We start from the raw sequence: 9,315 nt of genomic DNA on the forward strand, positions 1-9,315 counted from the left end.
AACTAATGATTGGTACTGAGTTAAAGAATGCACACACATAAAAGATTGCAGCCTTTTCAATACTCATTCAGTGTTAAACCTTTTTTTGATTGGGCATTGGTTTTTTCAATCTTGCTATGAATATGTTGATGTGTGAATTCATAACTGCTTTGAGAGAATGGAAAATTCAAAAATTTGAAACCTCAATCCTAAGCGAAGAATAAGTAATGAAAACTGGATAGAAAAAAATTGTTGATTTAAAATTGAAAATGATTTCACACTTACACAGCTCTGTCGCTCACTTACTAAAATAGTAGTGGTATTCATCTAAACCGATAACTTTATCAAGCAGATAATCTTATAAGTTTATGCACTCTGTTACATGAACGACCCACACTCTCTTTTCGTTTACACATGCGACAATAGTCGTGTTTTCTTTGGTTATAAAGCGCAGTGTCACTAACTTTATACTACTAGCACGGGGATAAAGAAATTATAGAAACTACCTCACTAAATTGAAAAAAATTATATTTGCGAGATATCTATTTAAATAAATGTACATATAAAATAAAGGCTATTTATTTGAATCAAGTTATAAGAAACAATGGCAGAATGTCTGTTTGTGTATGAATTCATTTGTCACGGCTACCAAACTTTGCGAATTATCAGTGAAACAAAACAAACAGACGGGATAATAATTGAACCAGATCTCTATCAGGATCATATCGTTGTTGAATTTGCGTGCAAAATTTGTATGCGGACCCCGATTATTGCCTAAGAAAACATAGCTAGAGTTTCGACAGAGTTGCATTGTCTTCAGTTTATCAAGTTTATTCAGTGAAATCGCTGGATAAATTTATCAGAAATGTGTAGACGAGTTTCCATACAAATTTTGACAGTTCATTTATAAGGTTTACACAATTATAAGTTTATACGGTTTACAATGCATTTATAAGGTTTGATGAATACCCTTAGTGTTAATAATAGTTAACACAAAAAAGGGAACAAATATTCCTAAAAATTATAAAGCAAAACAAAAACAATTTTTTCCAATTTGTTTTTGTTTTTCCTGTTAAATTATGGAAACGATTTATTCACATGGAGTTGGAGATAGGGCTGAATAATATTTTGTTCTAATGAGATACTGGTAATCGATACAGCTATGAAATTTTTGCACAACATAGAAGTAGAAGTAGCGGGAATACATATTTAGCTCAATATTTGTATTTTTTGGATTAAGACACTATTAAAGTAAATGAACTATAAGGGTTTTAATAAAAATTCCAACTGGAATGCTCACTGCTTTAAAATTTCCTCGCTTCTAAATGTACTGACGATTTGGTGTGCGAATCACAAATGTATTTGTTTTATAGCTATTTTATATAAAATAAAATACGTGGGAAAGTTGCAACATGGTGGACCCACGTCTCTTAGGCCCGTTACTATTATGAAATCGAAAATATACCTGTATATTAAAAAAACGCCATTTATTATATAAATTTGCTAAATATTATGCTATTTAACTTATTTACGCCTTGGCATGTGCATAAAATATAAAAATTTATAGGTTAAAACCTGAATATGCTCCCAACTCTGAATGCTAGATTCATCTTCAATCATTTGCTTCGAAATTTCCAAATTATCTACCGGATACTGATAGGGCTGCAATGGCTCGCTAAAATCTGGCCCATTGGCGGTATCACTTTAAACGAGTACTGATCGTAAAGCCATTGTAGTGTGTCATTGATTAGATGACGTGAGTCCAAACCATAAAACGTCCACCTGGTTACAAGACACAATATGCCTCACGCAATACCTGCAAAAACGAACACAAATAAGAAAAATTCCACAATTTATCAGTTGTTAACTACAAAAACCCCTTCCCCCTCCTACACCACACTCACCTTGTCAATGTGCGTTCAAATGCGAATGCCAAATGCGATTTTATATGCCGTATAGCAATTGATTATCAAATTTGGCTGATGTTCTTCGGTTCACGTTTCTGAGTCCAAAGTGCGTGGTGCAATTCGTTTATATAATAAAGTGTAGATCAGATTTGGGCAGTAAACCAACTAATTGGTAACACCTCGTCTAACACTGGAGATATTGTAACATATCGTCATGCGTGCTGTTACCTTTCGCGAAAACTCGTATTTTTACATTTTCTTTCACATCGGGATATCAGTCGCTGCGATTAGTAGCTGCGTTGATCCAGCAAATAAATGATTCAAGGAAATTTCTTCCAATATTGCTGTATGAATTCGCTTAGATCAATCTGAGTCATCAGCAAATTCAAAGCAAAATAGCAAATTGACATTTCTCTTTTGTGTGTTCTTTGCTGGTTCTTTGCGACACCCAGCGTTTAGTGGTGTTGTCAGTGTTCCGGTGTTGCTGGCGCCATTGTGTTACAGAGTGGTGTAAATCGGTATCAGCGCCCGTAATTCACCTCTCGGTATCAGCGCAATGGCGCGGCGCCGCACTGTGTTACCCACGCCTATAGATCACGCCGATTGGACCAACTTCGCAAGACACGTTGATCACGAATTGGGCGCTCGGTCTCAATCCAACTCCCCGAGCCATGAAGGTTCTAGCATTGCTGAAGCCATTCGTATAGCTGCAAACCGTTGTATTCCTCAAGCATCCCACTCCCGTAAAACCCATGTACCATGGTGGAATAAAGAACTCGCGGTATTCAGAAGAGAGAAAATGCAAGCATGGCACAAGTTTAAAAATACCCCTACACTTTCACACCTCATAGATTTCAAAATATCTAATGCAAGATTCTGGAGAGATGAAATCTCAAAAAAATTCAGCTTCTTTAAGTTCACAGAATTTATTTCACCCAACTCTTCTACTACCGATATTTGGAATAAAATTAATTAGCCATAGAAACCCATATAAACCTATCCTTGGATTTAAAACCAGCAATCACATCTCTTCTGACCCATCCGCGATCTCCAACCAATTTGAAATTGTATGGTCCACTTTCTCATTTGATACAAAGTTTCCCTATCATTATAGAAGGGACAAAAATCGTACTTTGAACCAGACGTGCCCCCTAAGGGAGATGCATCGTAAAGCAGAGCTCATTGAGAAGCTAATCACAATGACCGAACCTGTATCAGAAAAGTAAAAGGAAGAACCCCTGATTTCGACAGAATTTCCTATAAGATGATCAACGAAATGCCTGCGGTTGGAAAATCCCGATTCCTCCGACTTCACAACAATATTCTAGACACAGGAACCATCCTGCAAAACTGGAAAATCGCCACCATCATTCCCATACCAAACTCAAACCAAAGTTCTCTTTCAACTAATGGTTATCACCCTATATAACTTCTTTCTTGTCTTTCGAAAGTACTAGAATGGATAGTAGCAAGTCGAATTGCATGGTTTACTGAGACACAGCACCTCATCAACTGTAATCAAGTTGCTTTCAGACCCAACAGAGGCTGCAACGTTGCCCTCCTTCACATTGACTACTATGTCACGAAAGCCCTCTCTGCCTGCAACCACGTCTCTATCCTTTCACTTGACTTTGGGAAAGCATTCAACCTAGTAGAACCCCAGGAGTGGGCCCCAAAATATTTTACTTTGTCAAATCTTTTTTAAAAAATCGAAAGTTTCAAGCAAGAATTCAAGACGCATACTCCGATATACATATATCCGTTAGAAAATGTAATACCTCAGGGTTCCCCATTATTTGTAATCCTTTTCAGCATCGCCTTTAATGAAATAAGCAATATTATAAAAACCAACCGTTTTGTAGATCACCGTCTCTATGCAGATATGATATGTACATTTTTTCAAAAGAAACAAAAACGTAAGACAAACCTGAATACCAAAAGTTTATTGAAGGATACCTTAAAATGGGGTGACTACTCCGGAGTTAAAATATCTTTGGAAAAAACTAAAAACTTTCATATATGTAGAAAGCACGTGTGTGATTTCCTCAATCATATATGGGTGTTTCCACCGGAAGGTCCACCACGACGAAAAAAATAAAAGTATTATATCTAACGTATTTACGGGCCGATTTGTCTGCTTTTTAAAATATATACTGGCTATGTAAGTAGAATCATGTTTGCGTAAAATGGTCTTCTTAGGTGGCGCCAAGGTTGAGATATTTCGAAAACCCGTATTTATTATCCGATTTGGTTCGAATTTGGCGTATGTAGTTGAAACATAATAAGTCATAGATTTCCAACAAATTTACCCTGAATTGGCGCTGAAGTCAAAATATAAAGTATATCCTACATAAAATACATGTTTTATTTGCGTTAAAAATTCATTTAAAAGCAATATTACCAAAAATATAACGATGGAAATTTATGTCACGTGACGCCACGCACACTTGGGGTTGTAAAAAAAATTAAAACAAGTTGCATTAATTCAAAAAACTCTAAAAACAACTAGAATTGCTCCAAACCATATTAAAATAAGTTTCATGAAAATAGCCATCCACAATTCGCAGTGCTTTGCGATTTTGTAAGAAAAGAAAAAATCTACTTCCATTTTTTGTCACGTAACGACACTCCCTTTAAATGCTTATATTTCAGGACCAAGCGGTTCGATTGTTTTCATTTTTCTGTTAAATATAGAGCTAATTATGTGCTATACAATGGCCAAAAAAAATTTAAGAAAACAAATGGTATTCCTTGTTTGTATCACATTGAAACGTACGACTGTCACGTATGCGACGTATGAAAATACCCATATGAGGTATAAATAATATTGAGATCGAAAATGTAAAAAAACTGAAGATTTTAGGTATTATATTTTCTCATAAGTACCGGTGGACCTGTCACCTGTCTAATCTAAAAAAGCATTAGCTGCCAGAATAAACATTATTACATACCTTGCAAGTAAAAAATCTCATATACATATTAGTACGATTATATATTTAAGCAAAACACTACTTCTAAAATTGACTACGGACTCTCCCTCTTCTGCTACTCCCCAAACTCATCACTTAACATCTTTAAGCCACTATATCACCAAGCTGCGCGAGCGAGTATTTTTGCGTTTCGTACAACTTCCATAAAAAACCTTTTAGCAGAGAGTGGCTTACCAACAATTGAAGAAAGAGTACACCAAATCCACGCGAGACTAATTCCTAAACTCGTTTTTCCATCTAGCTCCATCATCGACAACGAAATCAAAAATATAAACCACGTCACAAGTCTTCCAAGATTTTCTTCTGCTATGCATCGAGTACTTGGAATCGCCAAGGAGCTGGAGTTATCCAACCCGGCGTAATGCTACCAAGAACAAAACCCACCATAGGAGATCAAGAAAGTATCATGCGACCTTAGTCTGTCCAAATTTAAAAAAAAAGTGATACATCGCCTGAAATATTCCTTTCTATGTTCAATGAGCGCAAGGCATACCATGAAGCCGAAAACTGGACTTTATTCACAGATGGATGGAAAATGTACCGGCGAGCTTCGCAGGGTTGACACAAACGGCGACACTCTAAGGGTGCAAACCTTACCCGACTGTGCACCCGTCTTTACTGCAGAAGCGGTAGCTTTCTACTGCGCAATAACGATGGATTTGGAAAACGATTGCAAATCCCTTATATGCACCGACAGCAAGTCCGCTCTTAAAGCAGTTCAAACCCTCTATCAAACCCAACCACCAGGGATGCCGTTTTGATCTAAATAGATCCAATTGGATACATTTTTACGAATTTTTGCGGGATACTTATTTTTTCCGGTCAGTATAAACGTGGATACTTTTTCAAAGAGGCCAAAATTTTATATTTCCTATAAAGTTTTTTTCGTTCAAAAATCGATTTTCATTAAAGATGGTAGAAAACATTACGGTTTATAAACGTATAAAGAATCGCTACTTAAGCGTGAAATTAAAGCATTTTATTTTTTGTGAACGAAGCAATGAACATATGAAGAGATCTCACCAAAATAGGTATAAGCGCAATTGCTTCAACTAGCTTAAAAGGATGCTTTAAGCAAGATCTTAATAAACATATCGTCGTTTAAGGTACAAAACCGCGTATCAACAAAATGCAAAACCGCGTATCAAGATAATGCAAAACCTCGTATGTGACGTTGCATAAATTATTTTCTAGAGAGTAAAAACACTTATATTTCAAAATGGTTCTCTTTTTTATAAAGCAATTGCACTTCTGGCTAGTATATTTCAGGACGAATGGATAAGGATTGAGCCAAGAGCTTGTGTGAGCAAATCCAATTTTTGGCAGCAAACGTCAGTTACGCGGTTTTGCAGAATGACGATACGCGGTTTTTTACTTTAAACGACGATATATATAAAGTAAATTATGCTCTTTCTGTAGTAATCTCTTTCATATCACATATTTTCATTTGTTAATTTAAAAAGAAAGAAGATTTCAATGTAGTTTAAAAAACTAAATGTGATTTATTTAAGGAAACTTTTATGAATTTTACTGAAAAAATTTTGTTTATTTGAGCATATTGAAAGAGGTAACCAGATTCCTCTTTTAATGTGTGCAAATTTGCACGCCGTGTAATAAAATTAATCATTGCCTGTTTACTTTTACACATAAAATGTTTAAAATAAAGTAATGTTTATTATTAGTAGGAAATCTATTTGTAGTTTTAAAATTTTTGCAATTTTAAATGTTCTATATATGTGTATTTATGTGTATATTTTAAAGATCTCAAGTTCAAAATCAAATACTTAACATCCTATACGTATATTTATACAGATTCTTGTTGAAAAATAGATACTTTTCAGTAGTAGTTTTACATACTCTTTTTAGAGTGTAATTGCTATTTATTATATTTACTTTGCAAAATACTTATGCACAAAAAATGTACTTTATAAATTGAAATTACAAATGTTTGATTTTATGCAGATGTATTCCAAGTCCTTAGGATGGGTTAAATTATGTCTTTTTCATGAAAATGTTTGGGTTTCTTTCAAATTATGAGATGTTTATGTAAAAAAAGAAAATGGGATACATTTGGATACATTTTTGGCTTGGTCAGGGATACATTTTCTTGAGACGGCGCGGAAACACTGCCAACCACCGTTGGCCGAATGAGAGATGCGCTCATTGGCAAGGAGAGAAACTTACGTTTACTTTGGACACCGGGTCACATAGGGATTCACGAGAACGAGATGGCAGAGTGTGCAGCGAAACTAGCTTCCTCAACACCGGCCACATGTGAAAAGAAAGATATGCACGCGACAATTAAATGATACCTTCACACCAAATCGAAACGAGGCTAAACTACACCCATCACTATTACACCACTATAAACAGAGAGCTAACAGCTCCACAATAGCCTAACGGATTTGGAAAACGCAGATAAAACAATTCTCCCGTCTACGCCTTGGCCATACTATAGACACCCACGAACACCTACTGACCGGGGGCCACCCCCCGTCTGTGCACACTGCGGCTAAACTCTCCTTAAACCACATATTTCAAAACTGCTCCGTTTTAGAATTCGCCAGAAATCACTACCAGAAAAAACTGAGTTGAACTTCTAAAAACCCCACTAAGGCACTCCGCACATTAAGCTCCTAATCATGGTAATGTAATCGTTTCAGCATACTAAAGTATAAAGCTTCTATGCCGAACACATGTATTTCAATAAAGCTCTGTACACTACGATTCAAAATCTTGTTTTCGCCTAATCATAAAAGCTTCATGAATCGAAGCGCCCACCATTGTCAGGAGCTAGGCTTTTTGAAATAGTATTTTGTTTTCATTTTACATACATACATATGTTCTCGTATTCAAGTTTTGAAAATACATTTGTCATTGAAAAAATAAAAAATAATAAATAAACATGAACAATTTAGTGGCTAAATTTGTACTGATCGTGGAGAAGTATCCGTGCCTTTACAACAATACTCTGCAGGACTATTCAAGAAAGGATGTAACGGAGAAGGCTTGGGCAGCAATATCAGAACAAATAAATTGGTCAGGTATGTCGTACCACGGTCATAATATAACATTATAAGCAGAGTAGGCAAAAACTCGGAGTTCGAGCGAGCGAGCGAGCAAACTCCTACTCAATGCCTCGCAGGCAACGAGGCGCTCGCAGCTCGTACTCGTAGCAGCAATGTGGCGAGGCACGAGAAGTTTGGCTCGCTCGCCAAACGAGCGAGCGCTGCTTGTTTCCTCGTGCTCCTATTAAACGAGCGAGGCTGTTGTGTGTTGCCTCGGTCGCGGTGCGAGGCGAGTAGCTGTCTCATTACTCGCTCTGCTAGGTAAGACGAGTGAGCGACGAGCAAGCGCTCCGAGTGTACTATAAATCACACGCATTTTTGTGCATAAAAATGTGGGAATGTATGTCAATAGATTATGTACGAAAGTATGTTAATAATTGTAAGTACATATATGCATATGCATATAAATATGTGAATATTATATTAGGGCAGCATTTAGAACAACAAATAAAATTTATTACATACAAACAAATAAAATTTATTACATACATAAGCATAGATTATGGAATGAAATATTTTTTTATAGTTATATACATATATGTATGTATATGTACATACGTACATACATACATAACATGCATAGTTATATATGTATGTATGTATGTATGTATGTACATATGCATGTATGTACATATGCATGTATTTTGCCTTTACAGAGAAAAGTAAGTAACGAAGATATTATAATCGTTTGTGCCGCAGAAACAAAAAACAAGCACTTGTAACACCCCCAAAATAGTTTGCTACTTGTAGCAGTTATGCTGTATACCTGATGAATGAAATATAATGCTTGGTGAAAAAATTTATTTGTGGCCTGTTGTTGAAAGACATATGTATATATATATGTACATATGAATGGATATGGAGACATGGGAAATTTGCGTAAACAAAGAGGCTGGTTCACATACAACTTTGCCGTTGCGTTGGCGTTGAATTTCAAAGCCGTCCCATAGCCAAAATTTGCCAACGCTGAGAACAGACAAACACACATACAAAGCAGAAAGATCGCTGCGTCGGTCGCCAGCTGTTGCAAATAAATAAAATTATATGACATGTTTTTTTTCCTTTTAATCAAATGAGGGCAAGAAATATAATTTTTCATGCAATTATTGATATGAAATATTAATTTATCTCTCGTTAATATGTTAATTTAGTGGCCAAAGTAGTCTCTGCCAAGCTTCATTGTAGAACGCATACTTTTAACGTGCGTTCTGACAAACCAACGCCAACTACAAAGTCAACGCGAAAGTTCTATGTGGACCAGCCTTATTTATCAAATAGTAGTTTGTATTATCCTACATACATATATATGTATGGGGACTAAACCAGGAATATTCATTTGAAAATGCTAATGTCCTACTCATTTAAGAAATG

General features: G+C 35.9%; 1 long non-coding RNA gene across 1 annotated transcript; it reads right to left on the reverse strand.

Annotated features, from left to right (window-relative positions):
• Positions 1–1,022: 1,022 nt before the first annotated feature.
• On the reverse strand, positions 1,023–2,473 carry LOC118754937. The gene is made up of 2 exons (XR_004994957.1): positions 1,884–2,473; positions 1,023–1,795 (listed from the first exon to the last, which is right to left on the reverse strand). It is a non-coding gene; the product is annotated as an uncharacterized LOC118754937 (long non-coding RNA).
• Between the last annotated feature and the right edge of the window lie 6,842 nt (positions 2,474–9,315).

The sequence above is a fragment of the Rhagoletis pomonella genome, unplaced genomic scaffold (genome assembly GCF_013731165.1).
Source record: "Rhagoletis pomonella isolate Grant_MI unplaced genomic scaffold, Rhpom_1.0 Rhpom_scaffold_04949, whole genome shotgun sequence".
Taxonomy (NCBI): Eukaryota; Metazoa; Arthropoda; class Insecta; order Diptera; family Tephritidae; genus Rhagoletis; species Rhagoletis pomonella.